Genomic DNA, 18,853 nt, shown 5'->3' with positions numbered 1-18,853 from the left:
CTGATTCTTGATAACTTTTTGGCATCTTCCTTTTTAGAAGGAGGAAGATAACTGGGCAAACTGTGACAAAACAACTCAAGCAATATCTAGAGACTTCAAGTTTCTCCAACCTTGGTCAATTTGGTGTTAGGTCTAGGTATAGCACAGAAACCATACTTAGTGTATCTGGCTAATGAGCTTCTCCGTGCAATGGACAAAAATAAGGTGCTTGTGCTGAGTCTCTTAGATGTGGCAACTTTGATATCATTGATCAGAAACTGCTGTTGACCTGCCAGAGATTCTCTGTTCCTTTCCTTTTGGGGAAAGCTCACCGAGTAATACAATGCAATTGCTCATCTATCCTGAAGATCCTCTTATGTGGTGTTCACAGGGCTCTCTCGGTTTCTCTTTTTGTTCAATATGTATATAGGGCCATTGGGATAATTGGTAAGGAAGTATAGTACACTGCAACTATAAAACATAATATCCAATTCTATATTTCCATGTCTCCCAACCCTGCTGCAGAATGATGTGTCCAGTGCCTATTGTAACCTGGGACATGGCTGAGACTCAACCCCGATAAAACTTAGATTATACTATAGGATGGGGGAAGGAACCATAAACAAAGACCAAAGTTATATGCATGATCCCAACTAAGGGAGTATGTTCTTTTGGCTTCATATATACACACACAACTTTGCAATTTCATTGGATCCCCAGCTGCTTATGGATATTCCATTCCTGTTGCTCTTCTCCTGTGCCCTTGGACCAGTCTTGAGCCCCCCAGGTTGGGAAATACTACCACAGATAGCTTGGGCCTAGACTATCTGAGACATTTGCCTCTCCCTTCAGCCGTTTTGACCATCTGAGAAGCTCAGGCTAAATATGCATCTGGTTACCTCAGTTTTCCAATCTGTAAACTGGGGGGAAGCTCTTTCATCCATAGATCTCAAAGTGGGTAAGAGTGCTCTTGTTACAATATTTACAACAGAAAAGGAGCCTGCTATTCTGAGTGAAGGGCCCTTGCCTCTGGAACGTGCTTTTTTCTTTTGGCTGCCAGAACCTTTATATCCCACTATAAGAGACATCTGTTCTCCTAGTCTTGACGGAGTTTGTTCTGAGGTGGATGGTGGAGAGGAATTTAGTTTGTTTTATTGCTGAGGAGATTTCTTGGGGGATAGCCTTCCTCTTGTTGTAAGTGTGTTGATAGCCTAAGAGGCCTACCTGCAGTTATAGGTAAGTTTGAGGCCTGGGGAGGCTGTCTGAGGGGATCCCGTTAGCTCTTTTTAACACATTTGATATAATGTAGCCATTTTAAAAAAATAGTACCTAAAGATTATTTACAGTAGCAATAAATATATAATAATAAACTCGGTAGTGCAATATCCACAATAGCAAAAAACTGTGACACTAAAAACTAGAACTGAGAGCTTAGAAACCTCCAATGAAAAGTAGGATTTTCTATTGTTATAACAAACTATTTATTAAATTTCACCTGCTGTGTTACATGCTGTCACAACTATCTCAATGGCATGACCAGTTAGGTACCATAGATGCAGCTTTCATTTTATGGTAGAGAAGGCTGCAGACTTTTATACACTACCCCCAGTAAACTGTCCAGGAAAGCTGATGATAATCCCAGAAATAGGTGAGGGATTATAAGCATCATGGGTACAATTCTGAGCAAGTTCTGTGAGGTGTGAAGAGGGAGAACAGGAACAAACCACCTGAATGTGATTAGCACTGAAGCCTTCAGTGACTTCTGGCATAACAAAAAATTAAACCAAATCAAACAGCACAACTGTGTGAATCTCAGACCAATTCCCAACTTCCTTTGAGCCAGGACATCACATTGTTTCTGCCATGAACTAAAAAACTTCCAAACATTTTCAGGATCTCCTGACTTGGCAATTTCCCTAGGATAACCCAGTAAATTGCTGGAGGGAAAAAGTCCCAAGTATGATAAAATACTGGAATTTAACAAGAGTCAAACGAGAGCCTAACGAGAGCCAAAAACTTCTCTGGAGGGAGAATCCAAAGAGAGATCTCCAAATATTTAGAGTCAGAGACATAGTATTACTCCAATATGTCAAAGTAGTCTCCTTGGCAGCTTACAAAGTTATTTGAACAGAACATAAAAATGAAGAGAACATTTGCTAAGGGAGGAAATATCAAAAACACCCTTAGAAGAAGTGTAATCTTCTGTTGTCCAACAATAACATTCCATCCCCAGATTTACTAACAGGGGCTGGGGGGTATGGTCACATACAGGAAAATCAGCTCCATGCTACATTTATATCTTTTGAGTAGAAACCATGGGATAAATTCTGTTCTGATTCAATGGAATTACAGGAGCTGTGGGGGTATAAATCAGAATAGATCTGGTCCCTTATGATTCTGTTGTGTTTCTGCTACTGATGGAGGAATAATGGATACCTAATTCTAAATTATGCTTCCTACACTTATTTCATAGGCAATACATTTTTTTAATCAATTTTCTAAAATGAATCTTTCCCTTTTGCATTATCAAATTTTGATCCTATATCATTTCCATACACACCCCAAGCCATTCTGGAGATCTTGTATACATCACTAGAGATTAATATTAGGTGTTTGTAAAAGGAGGATATTAGCTTCTCCCTTATATGTGTCAAAATTAATAACTTCTTTATCACAGATCAATATGAGATTCACAGATGTGGCTGGAAATAAAATGTATGGAAATATAATATCTCATTTGTAAGTATTCAGAAAAAACGAGAAGTGGTTTCATTATTGAAATTGAGATTGAAACTGTTCAAAAGGTCAAAAGACTTCGAGGGCTGAAAATATCTGCCATATGGACTTAGCCTTTCAAATAGAAAACAAATTGGAGGTCAACCCAGGGGAAAGGAGAGAAATGAATGTCTACAGATAGGGCAAAGAAGGAAGAGCTCAGGATCCTCTCCATATTGCATGCACACTTCCATCTGAAACCACAATAAGGCCAAAAAAAAAAAAAGGGGGGGGGGGGGCTGGACATAAATGCTTATACAGTGATTGATGTAAATATTTTCAGAACAAGGGATAGCAGTTATGTCTGGCAGATGTCCACCTCCTGCACTGCTGATCATACCTGGTACCTCCTGAGAGTCTACTGAGTGTAAAGTGGCAATTTTGCAGTGAGCGTATCTTGTGATCTTGGTCCAGCAGACATGATGTTGATTATATTTGTTAATGGACTGTATTGTTGCCTCCTAAAAATCAATGGTTTCAGGAACACTAGAAAACATAAGCCCTGCCTGAAGCTTCACAGAAATCTGGCAGTCTTTTGCCATTTGCAATAGAAAATAATTGACAGGAATCATATTATCTCAGTCCCAATAATAATGATTCTGCCAAAATTTTCAGTCCCAAAGTTAGGTTCCTCACTCTATGGTTAGGCATGTAAATGACTTTCATCTGATTGCCTAAACAGGGCTTTAGGAGGTTAACTTTAAACTGAGGTTTGTAATTTTGTGTCTTTGTTTTTATGGCTTTAGTGATTTTCATTTACCCATTTCATAAAACGGCACAAAGTAGTTCAATAGTATTTGCATTTCCCCCCTTTCAGTTTGGCAAGAATTATCCTCTAACGACTTTCAGTTCCAAGGCCCAATCTGAGATAGACTGAGTATCTCAGTCTTGCAATTGATTCCACGCTAGTGGACCCCTGAGCAGAACTCCAAGTCAGTCAGTGCTGTGGGAATCTGCCCACATGCAGCAAGTTGCAGGCTGGGGTATTAAAATACTAAAAGCTAATTAAGGGTAAGGAGAAATGTTGACACTACAAGTTATTTTCTTACATGTATTTTAAATGAGGTGTGAGAGATATTACTAATAAGGGAATATAACAGAGTTGAGGCAGCATACGTTATGAGTTGTGATGTGCGTGTATACACATACACAAAATGTTCATAAGACCCTAAATCTGTTAGGTGCCTAAGTCTCATTTTCAAAAGTGCCTAAATTACTTAGAAGCCACAGACACTGGGCTCTTAAGTTAATTGGGTTCTCTTCAATATTTTACCTTTTGTTGTCATTATCAAAGTTACAACAGTGATTCTTTTAACAGTGTATCATACTTGGTTCAATAATCGCTTCTTTGTAAACCCAGGTGAAGAGATCATTAAAAAAAATAAGCCTGCAACACATTCTAAAGAATTGTGCTGCTTTCATTTTATGCTTATAAGCATTTGAGGATCATGGGATAGAATGAATGAACAATACTTTATATAAAAATATTAAAATGTCCTCAGTTCATATCCCCATTTACCCAGAGGATTTCTCCCTTTTGCTTTTCTTTAATAGTTCCCTTAAGCTACCCTGGCTTTTCCTATTAACTGGTTCTGTCCAGTGGCGCTAAGCCTTAGGGTTCAGCAGTTAGATGCTGGTGACCGGGGCTTTGTGAGGCCAAGGGCCTGCTGAAGTAAAAATTAGTTTTTGTCCCCTTTTTTTCCTGAGCTCCTCAAACTTTAGCTGACCCATAGTAAAATCCCTTTTAACAAGGCTTAGTTCCTCGTTGAACAAGTTAAAACTTTGCAAAAATAAACAAGGGCCATTCTTTGCTTTTTCCAAGGCTTTGAAATCCTTTTTGAATAGGAAAGGGATAAGCACTTCACCCTACCTGAACAGAAAATGCCACAGAAAGAGAATAAAGGAAAGTTTGTCAATCAGCTAGGAAAAAGGAAATGTATTTAACATACAAACATCCAGGGAAGTACATTTTGTATCCCTTTATTTTTTCACTGAATGCCCTGTCCTGCACTGAAATCAATGGGACTTTTCCCCTTGCAAGGTCAGCCCTGTGTGTCTTTTTAGACTGAGAGGAAAACTGCACTTTGCCTCATGAGTCTAGAGATGAAGAGCCATAATCTGCCATGGCTAGTTGCTGAAAAATGTTGCATCTCACCCCATAGATAACTTTACATGATAAACCTTCCTGCTTGCACGTTGCCACAACAAAAACGGTCCAGTGCACAGGATCCTCAGACTGCCCATTTCCAAGGAAAGGTTGTGTGGTTTGAGGAAACAAGGCACAAAAACTAACTTAGGGCCTCCTGAGGAAAAGACTGAAGGCCAGAAGGGATGAAAAGCAGGTGGATCTGGGAGTTAGACAGGGAAGGGTAGGATGACCAGATGTCCTGATTTTATAGGGACAGTCTTGATATTTGTGGCTTTGTCTTATATGGGCGTCTATTACCCCCCACCCCTGTCCTGATTTTTCACACTTGCTGTCTGGTCACCCTAGGGAAGGGTGGGACAGTGTAATAAGCCCCAGAGGTATGGTCGTTCCCTTTCTGCTCATCACTCTGGGAGAGGAGCAGGCTGGCAGATCTCAGCTGCATCAACCCCACGCCTCAGTGAGCAAGTTGATGCTAATCCTGTTAACAATTGCTCATCTGCTTTTCTCTTTATCCCAGTTGCTATGTTTTTAAAACAGACCAAATTTCTGAACATTTAAACACAAAAATGGCAACACCTCCATTTCCAAGAACGGTGTGGCGATTTCAGAACAAAATTCACAACTTTAATGCCAACCAAGTCAATGCTTTAATGTTAGGTGGAAGCCCTGTGTAGGTTCACAGCACCAGATAGAGCCCAATCCATTAACACTGCAGTGGGCAACATTTTTCATTCTGAAGGTCCCCATTGAATAGAACCATTCTTCCTTCTGAGCATCATATAAACAAAGATACCTCTTAATAAAGGAAAGCACTTCCTGACCTACCTGGTCACGTTTCAGTCTGACGTGCTGTTTGTCATCTCTAAGTACTATTTTCCTAAACAATGAGTAGTGTTACTCCCTGGGGTTGCTCTCTGCTTCAATGGGGTGTGAATACCTGAAATATCCATGAGACAGTTTCAATGGTTATTCATACTCAGCTCCCAAAGTAGAAACACAAAGGATGCCATTTGACCCTATCCATGTCAAGATGATACCAAACATATATAACATTTCAAAAACCAGGGAAAATCTCTCCTCTGTGATCTAATCTAACTGAACATATAGAAACAAAAGCCCCCTCCTCCATCAACAAGCATAAAGTATTGAAGCAGGACTCAGAGAATTGATTAACCAGCACTAGCCAGCTCCCACTGGTAGGCACACGATCTATAGACTCCAATCCTAAAAAAAAAAAAATAATAATTTCACATGCATAAGTTTACTCACAGTGTAGAAACTTAACTATTTGCGTACATCTTCATAGGGTCAGGGCCTTAGCCAATGCAGTTGCATCCCCCGCCCCCTCCCTTTTCTTTTAAAAATGTTGCTTATCAAAAACGAGTTGGGGTGGGAAATACCAGGACAGGAATAAACGTGAACAGCTGTCAGTAACTGAAATGTATTTTCTGGATGTTCTAGAGCAGTGATACTCAGGCTGAGGCTCGCAAGCCACAAGTGGCTCTTTAATGTGTCTCCTGTGGGCTCTTTGCAGCACATGTTATTAAAACACTGTGATTTAATTATTAACCAGTCTAAGTTATTAACCAATCAGGATGCATTTATTATGTTATTAACCAACTGTAGCTAATAAAATAATAATATTTGGTCAGTCACTTTGCTGTGAGAATATATACATACATATAACATGTTGTGATCAGTGAAAACTATACGAGGGCTGAAAGATCAATCGATCGAGGTGATTCAAGTGTGTGTGTGTGTGTATATACACATATAGTAAATGAAACAATTAATTCACGCAATTGTTTGGTAATATTGATGGCTAATTTAGCTCCTGAACCACTGAGGTCTGAACATCACTGTTCTAGATGAAGGTTGCCAAACAGGGCTGGGCAGAGTGAAAAAACAAAAAACAAATAACAAAAAAACAACCACCCTGCAAATAGTCATCCGCACATTTAAATGAATTTACCGCAGCCGCCTTGGTTTCCCCCTTGTGTTTGCTTTCTGCAAACTTTGGAGCAATCAAGTTTTGCTGGGCAAATGTTTGCACAAGGCAAATTTCAAAGTTGCATGCAGAGACAATTAAAAAAAAAATACATGCCAGAAGTGCTTATATGCTGATCCAATGAGTGCCCAGGAATACCATTTGACTTACCTGGTCTGTCACAACTGACCTGCACACCTTGATTGACAAAGAACTCAAGTATTCACAGCAGATCAGGATCAAGCCACAAAGTTGGGGGGGGGGGTTAATTACAAAATTATCCATCAATAATTTCAAATAATAAATAAATTGGGAAGAATTGTGATCTGTCTCCAGATAGTCTATGAGCAGAGAGAGCAGCTAAATTTGTTGAATAAATTATTCATTATGGATTATTCGCTCAGCTCTACGGCAATAGTACTGACACTGTTTAATTTAATAGCAAATTAAGGGATCTTTCTCCTTACAAAAATGAGTGCATTGCTCCCAGTGACTTGACTCTTGAGGAAGCAATGCTGGAAACCTCTATGAACAGCTCCCCTTGTCCAAGGCTTCAATTAGACTTTGAGTAGTGAAGAGAAGAGTTTTCTGATTCACTATGTGACTGGGCAACAGTCCCATTGTGGGCACACAGAATTGCCCGGTGGTATGTACAGGGGTGTGAGTCTTTTTTAAACATCTGGAAACGAAGGACGTCCCACTAAGTTCAGCTAATGCACTGAAAAAAATTCAGGATTTTTTAAGACCTGAAATCCTCCAAACAAAGTGAGCCTCCCTTTACTTCCGATTTTGTTGGGGCCTGGACTGACTGGTATTCCCGATCTAAACATGTCCCACTCTCCTCTGTTCCTTACCCTTTTTCTGAGTAGTAGGATGAAAGATCTAGTAGACTTCCATACTCCTTGTATTCCTTCACCTCTGGCACCTTCAAGGGGTATTCAGCACTACCCTCCTACAAAAGAGCCTTAAACTCAAAGCAAGACTCAGGAACTGTGAAACTCTGCCAACCAAACCACTCCTAGCTGAATGACCTATGGGGGAGGGGTATATTTAATGTATTTTTCTTCTATATTTTCCCTGATACTGCGAATATTTTGTACTCAACCTGTTTATTTTATAGATCCTTTATAAATGAATACCTCTTTAGGAGTTTGCACCAAGAATTTTTGACGCTGAGAAACGTTGATCTTCAAAGTCTCCAAAGAATGGAATGGTTGCTGCATGGTACCATAATTTACTGGTACTGGCAGAATTCATTCTGTGGCTCAATTTAGCTATTATAGCATATTATTCTAATGTGACTGTCGCCATAGTATCTAGCTGCCATGAGGATGTTCACAAGCCAAGTGATGGCTCAAGTGATCAGAATAACCAGCCCATCTACACTCTTCCAGATATCTGTTTTCAGACATGCACAATTTTATCTAAATTGTCTCCATCTTCTCACTAAAACATGCATGAATGACTCCATGCAGAGAATATTCACAAGATATTTTGGAGCCAATGTATTTCCTAGGCCTTCATTTTTTACTGTGACTAGAATATATAAAGTTATAATAGGTAACGATAATAAAAATATTGGAAGAGACATGAAAACTTCATGCTTCAGGCCTTAAGCCTATTAGCTAACTATTAGAGATCAGGATTAGAAATCAGGATGAGACCTAATGTGGGGGGAAATTCTTACACCTTCTCTGAAGCATCTGGTGCTGGCCACTGTTAAGGATGGAATGTGAGACTAGATGGACCTCAGGTCTGATCCAATATCACCATTCCAATGTTCCTTAACTCATTGGTTTTCCAGCCAAAGTGAAGGCTTTTCCATTCGTTATTGAGAGGGATCATGCCACAGTGTCCTTTCACCATTGGGATTTGCCCAAAATAACCAAGAAAAATCTCATTACTCAACAAAGAGTACTCATTGACTACTGTACCAAGAATACAATAACCCTTCCTTATGCTGCACTGCAAATTGTCTCTTTAAATAAAGAGATGAGCTATCTTCATTTATCATACATAAGAGGGTCAGGTTCAACCTCTTTCTTAACAAGTCTTATAGAGAAAAGTGCAGTATACTTAAGATCTCTGGTTATGCTTGTCTTAAAAAAAAAAATAGAACTCATCCTCAGCGGGTATAAACTGGTTTAGCTCTATCGACACCAATGGTGTTATGTTGATTTATACTAGCTGAGGATCTAACCCCAAATCCCTAAATTCAAATTTACGAAGGTCCTAAGGAATAAATGACAAAAAATCATGTTTCTTATATGGGTTAAGGAGGGCTAGAAAGGTATAATAGCAACGTGAAGAGTATCAATGAGAGGATGCACTGGCAGCATTTTGACACCCATCCACAGATGCAAAACATCACATGCTGAAACTAACCTTATTCTGAACCAGATACAAATGCTTGGAGAAGCATACGCACACAGAGGGATCTCTGATCTAGCCTGATTTATTTCCTCCATGCTTTTGACACTGTGCTTTTTTAAAGTGTGGTTTCCACTGAGTAATGACCTGTGGGTAGCAGGTACAGTACACTCTTCCAGACAATCTGTTACAGCAGACAAGAAACAGATTTCTCAAACCAAACAGATTCAACTAAAAGGTAATGTATTTTCCACTGGCTATCTTGAACATTCATACTGCATTAAAACAGATACTTTCTGGGTGTTAATGCCCTTTACAAGTGCTCTAAAAAAAGAGAGGAGAAAACTGGAGTTAAAAAATCACAATGGAGAAATGGGACGAATAAGATACAGCAACTTGTTTCTGCAAAATAATTGTGCAGAAACAGGGTAAACAATTGTCATTAACCAAGTGCTCTCAGTGGCATTAGAGGAAAGGGTCAAGAGACTATTCATATAAAACTAGAGACTCCAGAATAGATTTCTACACCTTCTCTTGTGCATGCACACTTCACACACACTTCATACTCCTGTTTCTGATTTTCACATCATCCGCACACAGCATCACTCTGGTGAATGTTGTCTCTCTTTTTTAAATGTGTTGTTGGATAGATATGAGCAGGACTTTTTCAATCCTTTGCCAGTAAAGCTTCCATAAAACCTCTTTCTTGCAGTTTGGACCCTGCCTCTCAGAGCTTGTCTGAACTATCCTTTTTTCTGAGACATTCCCAACCCTTGCTATCAGCAGAGTGGCTCCACCAGTGGGTTCCAAAAGTGGCAGCACGATTGTAAACAAAACCCTGGCACCTGCCAGCATTTTAACAACCATGTCATCAAAACCAATTCTGAGCTATTGTACTTTCAGTTTGCCACATAAGTCTTTGCAGTCAATTCCTTCCAATTAATTTGGCATTCAGGGTTTATTGATGAATGTAGCATGGCAGTTTCACCAAATATGAAAGGTAAATATGAATGTGCTGACTGTTGCCTCTAAGGAGGAGAGAAGCCAGGAGCACAAGATTAGATTTTAAAAGTTGTGGCATGAAAAGATAAGGCCCCAATTTAACAAGATTCAGCACTTAAGCCAATGTTTAACTTTAAGCACGAGCGATTTGCGGAACCAGGGCCTTAGTGAATATTCCGATCCTCATTGCAATCAACTTTTTTGCTTTCATTACAACATGTTTGTGAAAACACGATGGGAAGACTTTAATGCCCAGTCTAGTTCACAAATCTCTCCAGTTTACTGCATTATGCTACAATATTCCTTATTATGCGTGCCTGGCCATTCCACCTTTTACATTTTGCTGAAGCTGTAAAATGATAGGATGAACATGGAAATGAATCAAACTAAATAAAAGCAATAGGGAATTCTTGTGACAGAATTGTAAATAAAACTAAAATCAGTGACTCTTGAATCCACTCAGCCATGCTAGAACGACTGTAAGAAGAAGGGAAGAATGGGACAAAGATTCTTGCAAGTTGTAGGCCGTCTCAGCGCTCCTTTGTTTGTGTCCCTTTCTTTCTATAATACATGTATTATATAATTTATATTCTGTACCTATCCATTAAAATACTGTATATACTCCAATAAATTCACATGCAAGTTACACTATTTTGCATCTAAACCTTCATACCATATAATCCGCCCTATAACCTTAAAATTGAAATGCCATGTCATATTTTCTACCTTCAGTAGCAAGTGTTATCTTACCTTACATTCTTTTTTATTATTGTACTTTCCTCTCTGCTTGATAAGCTGTCAATATTGTTTTGGCATGAGAAATTTCCATCTCATGCATCAGATGATCTCCATGACCTTTAAGCGAGTCACCAGTAAGATAATTTACTCACGGTGTTGTGACATAATAATATCTCTTCTGCCAGGTCATGTGACGTGCGATCATTACATGATTTTCACAGGATGGTTAAATTTTGCACAATTTTCCAAGGATTGAAAACCCTTGTTGAAAATTGGAATTAAGACGTTACTTATTATTTCACTTAATTATGAGGCGTTAAAAGAGGACCCTTGCCTAGAAAATTACTTCACACAACAAGAGCATCCAGAATTCTCATCTCACGTTTAAATCTATTTTTTATTATTTTATTTTTACTGTTCAGCCTTTTGTAAGGAATGTTTTAATACAATCGTCTTTGCAGTGTCTTATATTAGCAGGAGGATGTGATCACAAATATCAGGCTTTTGGCATCTTTTTGGCTCTCTGTGCATAACAAAAATGTCAAACAGATTTTAATGAAAGGCTGCATGCTTGTGGGTATTGACAGCCTGACACAGAATCCTAATTTTCAGATGTCTTGTTCTTACTGTTTTTAACACACAAATACTTGTATTGTAAGAGCAAAACACTAAAACCAGCCAGAGCCAGTATTTATACACTATCACTTTATTCTCATGGGGTCAGTTCAGCAACATGCCCAAATTCTGTGGTTTTTGGCCTGAGAGTTTCTGTGGCTCAGTTGCACTTATGTCTATTCCCAATTTAGAAACTAAATTATTTCTCTTCCTCACCCGCAGAGCCTGGACTCCTGCCTTTGCCTACACCCTTCAAACAACTGTGGAAGATGAAGATATGCAACCCACACACACACACACACACACACGATGCCCATGTATGGAAGATAGCCCACACAGATGACGTAAGGAGGACTGGTTAGAAAACAGCAAGCCTGACACATGCAGGAAGGCTCTCAGAGGCTGACTGACAGTACAATTGCTGTCAGTCACACTTAAAGGGAAACACACCAGTTTTCTACTACTGATAGGAATTCAGCCTGGCTCATTTCGGGTTATGATGGCCACTACGATGCTTAGCTGATTTCCTGTTCCTTGTTGTCTGGTTTTATATACTAATACCACAAGGTGGGATAGGAGGACACTCAGTATCTCAGAAATAAGCACTTCTTAGGCCCAGGCCTTCCTTTAGCCTGGGTTTCCCACAGAGTATAGGTGGCTGAAATATTGATCTCCTGCTGGAGAACCGTGAACCAAGTCAAAGTGCTGGCTCCACCGTGTGTGTGTGTGTGTGTGTGTGTGTGTGTGATAAACAGTCCTACCAACCCTAGACTACAAAGGTGGAATTCTCATTCCTGCTCCAGCTCCTTTGCACACCAAAAAAAAGGGTCAGACTATATTAAGAGGCCCTCAGAGCCCAATATCTGGTTGAGGGAGGATTCCCCCAGCACTGGCACCTCAGCAGACAGCTCTAATGATGCCCTCAGATGATCCCCTCACAAGCCCTGGTCTAGCAGGTGTGCCAAGAACAGAGCTGGAGACAGAAGAGCCATGTTGGAAGCGGGACTACAGGCCGCAGTGCTTTGGAGATTCCAGGCAGTGCTGCAGCCTACTGGGCAGCCTGGGAAGGTGGCCATAGTATACACAGGCTACCCTGGGCTGCCTAAGTCATGCCCCATGAGCAGTCATGTATGGGGACTGTGCCAAGAGAGCACCGCTTAGATTGCAGCGCAGAATATCACCACAGACTCTCTTGTGGATCTGGCGACAGGGGTAGATTGGCAGCTCTTTCCCAGGCAGTGGGGGAAATGTGCAAGGGCAGCCAATCAGAAATGCTGCAGGTGGCAGGCCCAGCTTTCCCTCTCCCCACAATTGCCAACCTAAGATTTTATGTGAGGAAAGAGGGAAGAGAGAACAGCTGGCCCCTTTTTTTCCCCCACAAGCAGGGAAAGGGGAGGAGAGAGCAGCAAGAGCCCTCTGCTCCCCCATCCCCTAATCTGAATTACGGGTCGGTTCTTCTCTGCTCCTCCCCTCTCCTTTTCGCCTCTACAATCCCAAGCCTAGAAGACAGACAGACAAGAGGCAAGCAACTTGACTCACTGCAGCTGCCCCATCCAGGTCTGCAAGTGAGTGGGGGTGTGTGGAAAGGAGCCCTCAGAGCAGCAGGTGTGTATAAATACTTAGCTAGATTGAGAAATGGATGGCTGGTCAAACAGAACACAGACTGGCCTCAGGGAATCTAAATTCTACTACTGGCTCCGTTTGAAATCTTGTGCCACTTAATCTAGGCCTCAGTTTCCCTAAATGAAAAATGGGGATTTTATCTTTGTCATGCACTTTGAGATCCTTGGATAAAAAGTACTTCCTATGTGCACATTTTTATTAATTACTGCTATTATTTTAATTTATTCTGCTTTTCCTTTTCATCCAAGACAGTGTCCTGTCCCACGTCTATGTTACCTTCATTTTCTGCCCTTCATTAATATGCCATCAAGCTAGATAGGACCTAGATATAGACCTAACAACTTCCCCTTTTTATTGTTTCCATGAACCCATTATAGAGAGTCATGACTTAAGAAAATTAGACATGCCCCCAGCTGGGCATCAGAAACCCAGGCTAGGATTTCTGTTTTCGAGGCAATCTAACAAAGTTTGTATCTCTGGCAAAATGAACATTGCAGCTCTACAAATAACACCAGAGAGCAGATCAATGTAATGCCCTATTGACAAAATCTGAGCTACAATGCCTAGGTTCTGTATTGTGTTCATGTATGTTGTTGATTCATAGCAGTTTTGTCAATAAAAAAAAACATTGCACAGTCTTATGCTATAACTGTCACCAAAAATTATTTATTACCAAGACAATAGCAAATTTTATGTGGACAGAGATCCCTCTGTGGTAAGACACACATCTAGAAAGAGGCAAATACATTCTTCTGACATGTACTGCATTGTCCAAAATACAGTCTAACTAATTATATTAAATATATATTACAAATGTATAGATAAGTGTCTGTGTGTATACAATGTGTATGGGTCACCAACACACATCCACATATACAATAATGTATATAAACATTTTTGAAAAAAAAAAAAAAAGACATTCAAATGCCCAAAAAGATAGGTCTAAAGGAAAGTAGAATCAAGAAGCATGAAGTTAAAACACTTATCAAACTTGGAAACCATTAATATAGCCTCTCATCAATTATATTTCTGAAACAATTATAAAAGGCTAAATACTGTAGCCTTTAATTGAGCAAATCTCCTCCTGAGGTCACTGGGAGGTTTGCTCAATTAAGAGCTGTAGAATTTGGCCCAAACTTAGCAATTTACATGTAGTTGTATCTATTTTTAAACTTCAGACTTTAATGTATGAGGTCTCTAGTGCCATTCTGATAAGAGCTATTGCCCTGTGTTGTACAATTCCACAGCTTCACACAAAACTGGTGAAATATTAAGATCTGAGTTCCCAAAAGAATTAGTTGTCTTTAGCTAAGCTATGTGACTGCATTGCAAAAAATAATTTTTGCTATACACTTCTCTATGTTAATACAGTGGCAAACAAAAAAAAACCCACAAACAAACAAACAGCAACAATCAGCCAGTACCTAACCTCCCATCTGCATCAAATAGTTTGGGTAAAAATATGAACCATGCGAGAAAAAAAAAAACACACTAAATATTTATTTCAAAATGTATTTGATTAAATTCACCAAAACACCCCACAAACTTCCAAAGAGGGGAAAAAACTTTTGATTTTTAAAAAAATGTTATATATTGCTGATAAACTCTGACCTTGGTATGCTATACAAAATTACTTCAGCCTTATGTTTCACAGATATTCCTCGAAAAACATCCATTGTTATGGCATTTCTTTGACTAAGGAGAAATAACAGGGGTTATACTTCAACTATACACAACAATCTTATTTCCTCTTAATATATAAATGTGCCAAACGTTACATATGTAAAGAACTCTGATAGAGCTTCTGGAACTGTTCTCTGCTTTCGATTGTTACAAACAATCATTTAGAGGGGTGGGGGGAAATCCCACAAAGGAGGATTTCAGCCTAGCACTAGCAATTCTCCTACTGCACAGCTTTTCTTTTATGCAGTTTTGTTTCAGTGATTTGAGCATGTTCTAATTTTGTCATTCAAGCCATCTGACTTTCACTGCTCTATACAAACAAAACCTAATTTAGTCTGAGATGTTTTAAGTCATAACAATGACGGATGGCCAAGGTTCAGGTGTGCTAGAATATTTAAACACCTAGTCTATATTTTCCTGATATAAAGACAGGCAGCTTTTTGTACTCTGATTAATTATGATTTTGTGTCTGAAAAAAATAGCTCTTTCTATTCTACATTATTAATTGGTTATTTAATTAGGAATTCTAGTAGCTTCAGATGTTGGGTAGCTAAAATTGTGCTTTGGTTTAAAAAAAAGAAAAAAAAAAAAAGACTAGCTCCATACTATTGCCTTTTTGTATCTTATGAAGGTCACAATAAGATGTGATTGTTTGGCACAGCAGCAGTGAATTATGCCACCCAGACAAGCTTTTAACCTATGTGCCTTCACTCTGAGTGAGACACACAGGGATGTGCTCTCTTTAAACAGTTCTCTATTGAAGAGGATTCAATCACCATAATGAATCTGAGGCCAGGCAGCAATCTTCTGCAGTGAAAGAATTTCTAAAAGATTGTAGAATTTGTAAAACGAACAGCTCACAGACTAAATGGCTGTGTGGGTGAATCAATTATTGCAGGGCTTGCAGTAGTCATAATATTTAGTACATACCATAGAGTGTTTCAGGTACAATAAGATATGCTAGTTTTTTCCCCACTCCTGCTCGAAAGTGGTATGTGCACAACCAACTTAGTCAGTCTTCAGAATCTAGTTAGAACTAGTATTAAGTCAATTAAAAAAAATCCATCTGCAGCTGAAGTGAATGTACCAGGATCTAAGGGACTCAAGATGCTATACAGTAATCATATTAAAATGTATGTCTGATGAGCTGCTCCTTAAGAAAACACATGATACATCATGAAACACGAAACACATCAAGGGCTGAAATATTTGTATAGGTATAGGAGCTCTTAATACAATAATTATTTTATTTTGACAGCACCATTTATAACCATCTCATCTGTGTCCAACTGCCCATATTTCCATTAATCAATGGCCTTAAAGACAACTGTCATTTCATTGTATTAGTACTTATGGGTTCATTGCAGGTAACTTAAAAGTTACAATGAGCAAGATATCCGTGGGCAAGAAATGGAACCTCAGACGGGATCAGATGTGTTATCTATAACATCCCCCCCACAAAAACAGGGTTCAGTCCGACCAGCCCTTGGGCATGGAGCTCACTTTGACTTTAATGGGAGATCTCCACATGAAGAGTTGTCAGAAATAGGCTTGAAATATTATGAACACAGGGCCAGATTTTGCCACCCTAACTTTGGAAGTAGCCCCATTAATGTGAATGGTACTGTTCATAGAGTAAGCTACTACTCACATGAGTAGAACCAGTAGAATCTATGCAGAGCCTATGGGATACCTTGAGGGGTCCAGGGAATCAGACTCCTCCCCACAATGCTGCAGAACCCTAGTGAGACTTCTTCACAGCCACTGCTATGGTCTATGAGCTGCTGACCCCGCACTCTGCCTAAACAGGGGGTCCCTTGGCCCATGGCCCTGCATATTTGCAGACTCTTTGGCTATGAGTCACGATACAGATGCTTCCTCTGTACTGTACAGTGCTCCAAAGCACTGGTGGGGGGGGGACATTTGTGGCCTCTCTCTGGCCTGCTGCACCCCATAATAGCAAAACTATGGAGGTTCTGCTCTGTTTAGGGCCATCAGGCCTGTAAGGATAACTAGAGAGAAATGGGGAAGGGCAGGATCTGCTTCAAGGGAGGAACTATTGTTGCCAAAAATGAGATGGTGTAACTGAAACATACGTCAAAAGTATTCGATAATAGTTCACAAGACAGTAATGGGGCTAGCCCTGAATTCATGTTTCCCTGGTTACATTTAGCAACATAAAAGAGGAGGAAAACCCTTGGTATAAGCTCTATAACATGGCAATGCTACCCTGTCAAATTTGGCCCAAACTGCCAAATATAATTTCAAATTGTGTACAACTACCCCTAAAAACCTGTTCAGCTAGATGGCAAATGGGGTGTTCCTTTAATAAAACTACAACATATTAAAAATTATTACAGCCTAGTCTTTTCAGGTTTTAGACAATGTAATGTGATTTATTCAAAGAAATGCTGATGATTAGACATTAAATGGCACTAAATATTCCACTTCCTCTGCGCTGCCTGATAAACTGGTTTCATTAACATTATAAAGTAACAAAAGTTTCCATTTCAGTCGGCCCATTCTGTTTTCTGCAGGATCTAGGTTGCAGCTGCACAGCACTATATTATAGGAACCTCATAGAATGATAACATCGGGCTTTCTGTGGAACTCTGTGGTTAAAGGGACAGTACATTTTGCAACATTCATACTGCAGCTCACATGCTCTGAGTTACCTGAACCAGTGGATATAGTGTTCTTAGATTTTCAGAAAGCCTTTGACAAGGTCCCTCATCAAAGGCTCTTAAACAAAGTAAACTGTCATGGGATAAGAGGGAAGGTCCTCTCATGGACTGGTAACTGGTTAAAAGATAGGAAACAAAGGGTAGGAATAAAACGGTCAGTTTTCAGAATTGAGAGAGGTAAATAGTGGTGTCCCCCAGGGGTCTGTACTGGGAATAGTCCTATTCAACATATTCATAAATGATCTGGAAAAAGGGGTAAACAGTGAGGTGGCAAAATTTGCAGATGATACAAACTACTCAAGATAGTTAAGTCCCAGGCAGACTGTGAAGAGCTACAAAAGGATCTCACAACACTGGATGACTAGGCAACAAAATGACAGATGAAATTCAGTGTTAATAAATGCAAAGTAATGCACATAGGAAAACATAATCCCAACTATACATATAAAATGATGGGGTCTAAATTATCTGTTACCACTCAAGAAAGAGATCTTGGAGTCATTGTGGATAGTTGTCTGAAAACATCCACTCAATGTGCAGCAGCAGTCAAAAAAGCAAACAGAATGGTGGAAAACATTACAAAAGAGATAGATAATAAGACAGAAAATATCATATCGCCTCTATATAAATCCATGGTACGCATCTTGAATAATGTGTGCAGATGTGGTTGCACATCTCAAAAAAGATATATTGGAATTGGAAAAGGTTCAGAAAAGGGCAGTGAAAATGAGTAGGGGTATAGAACGGCTTCCATTTGAGGAGAGATTAATAAGACGCAGACTTTTCAGTTTGGAAAAGAGATGACTAAGGGGAGATATGGTAGAGGTCTATAAAATTATGACTCGTTTGGAGAAAGTAAATAAAGAAGTGTTATTTACTCCTCATAACACAAGAACTAGGGGTCACCAAATGAAATTAATAGACAGTAGGTTTAAAACAAACAAAAGGAAGTATTTTTTCACACAACGCACAGTCAACCTGTGGAACTCCTTACCAGAGGATGTTGTGAAAGCCAAGACTATAACAGGCTTTAAAAAAGAACTAGATAGGAGGATGGCAAGGATGGTGTCCCTAGCCTCTGTTTGCCAGAAGCTAGAAATGGGTGACAAGAGATGGATCACTTGATTATCTGTTCTTTCCCTCTGGGGCACCTGGCATTGGCCACTGTTGGAAGACAGGATACTGGGCTGATGAGTCTTTGGTCTGACCCAGTATGGCCGTTCTTATGTCTTCCAAGCATGTGGCTAT

At 39.6% G+C, this 18,853-nt stretch overlaps 1 long non-coding RNA gene across 1 annotated transcript in view; it reads right to left on the bottom strand.

Annotated features, from left to right (window-relative positions):
• LOC123349552 overlaps positions 1-18,853 on the bottom strand; it is a 42,583-nt gene that overhangs the window by 10,617 nt on the left and 13,113 nt on the right. Inside the window, exon 2 of the long non-coding RNA XR_006573581.1 lies at positions 5,729-5,840. This is a non-coding gene — a long non-coding RNA (uncharacterized LOC123349552). The remainder of the gene's footprint in view (positions 1-5,728; positions 5,841-18,853) is intronic.

This window comes from Mauremys mutica, chromosome 14 (assembly GCF_020497125.1).
Source record: "Mauremys mutica isolate MM-2020 ecotype Southern chromosome 14, ASM2049712v1, whole genome shotgun sequence".
Lineage (NCBI taxonomy): Eukaryota > Metazoa > Chordata > Testudines > Geoemydidae > Mauremys > Mauremys mutica.
Note: the sequence above shows the minus strand (reverse complement) of the source record. Positions and strands in the feature narration are given on the sequence as shown.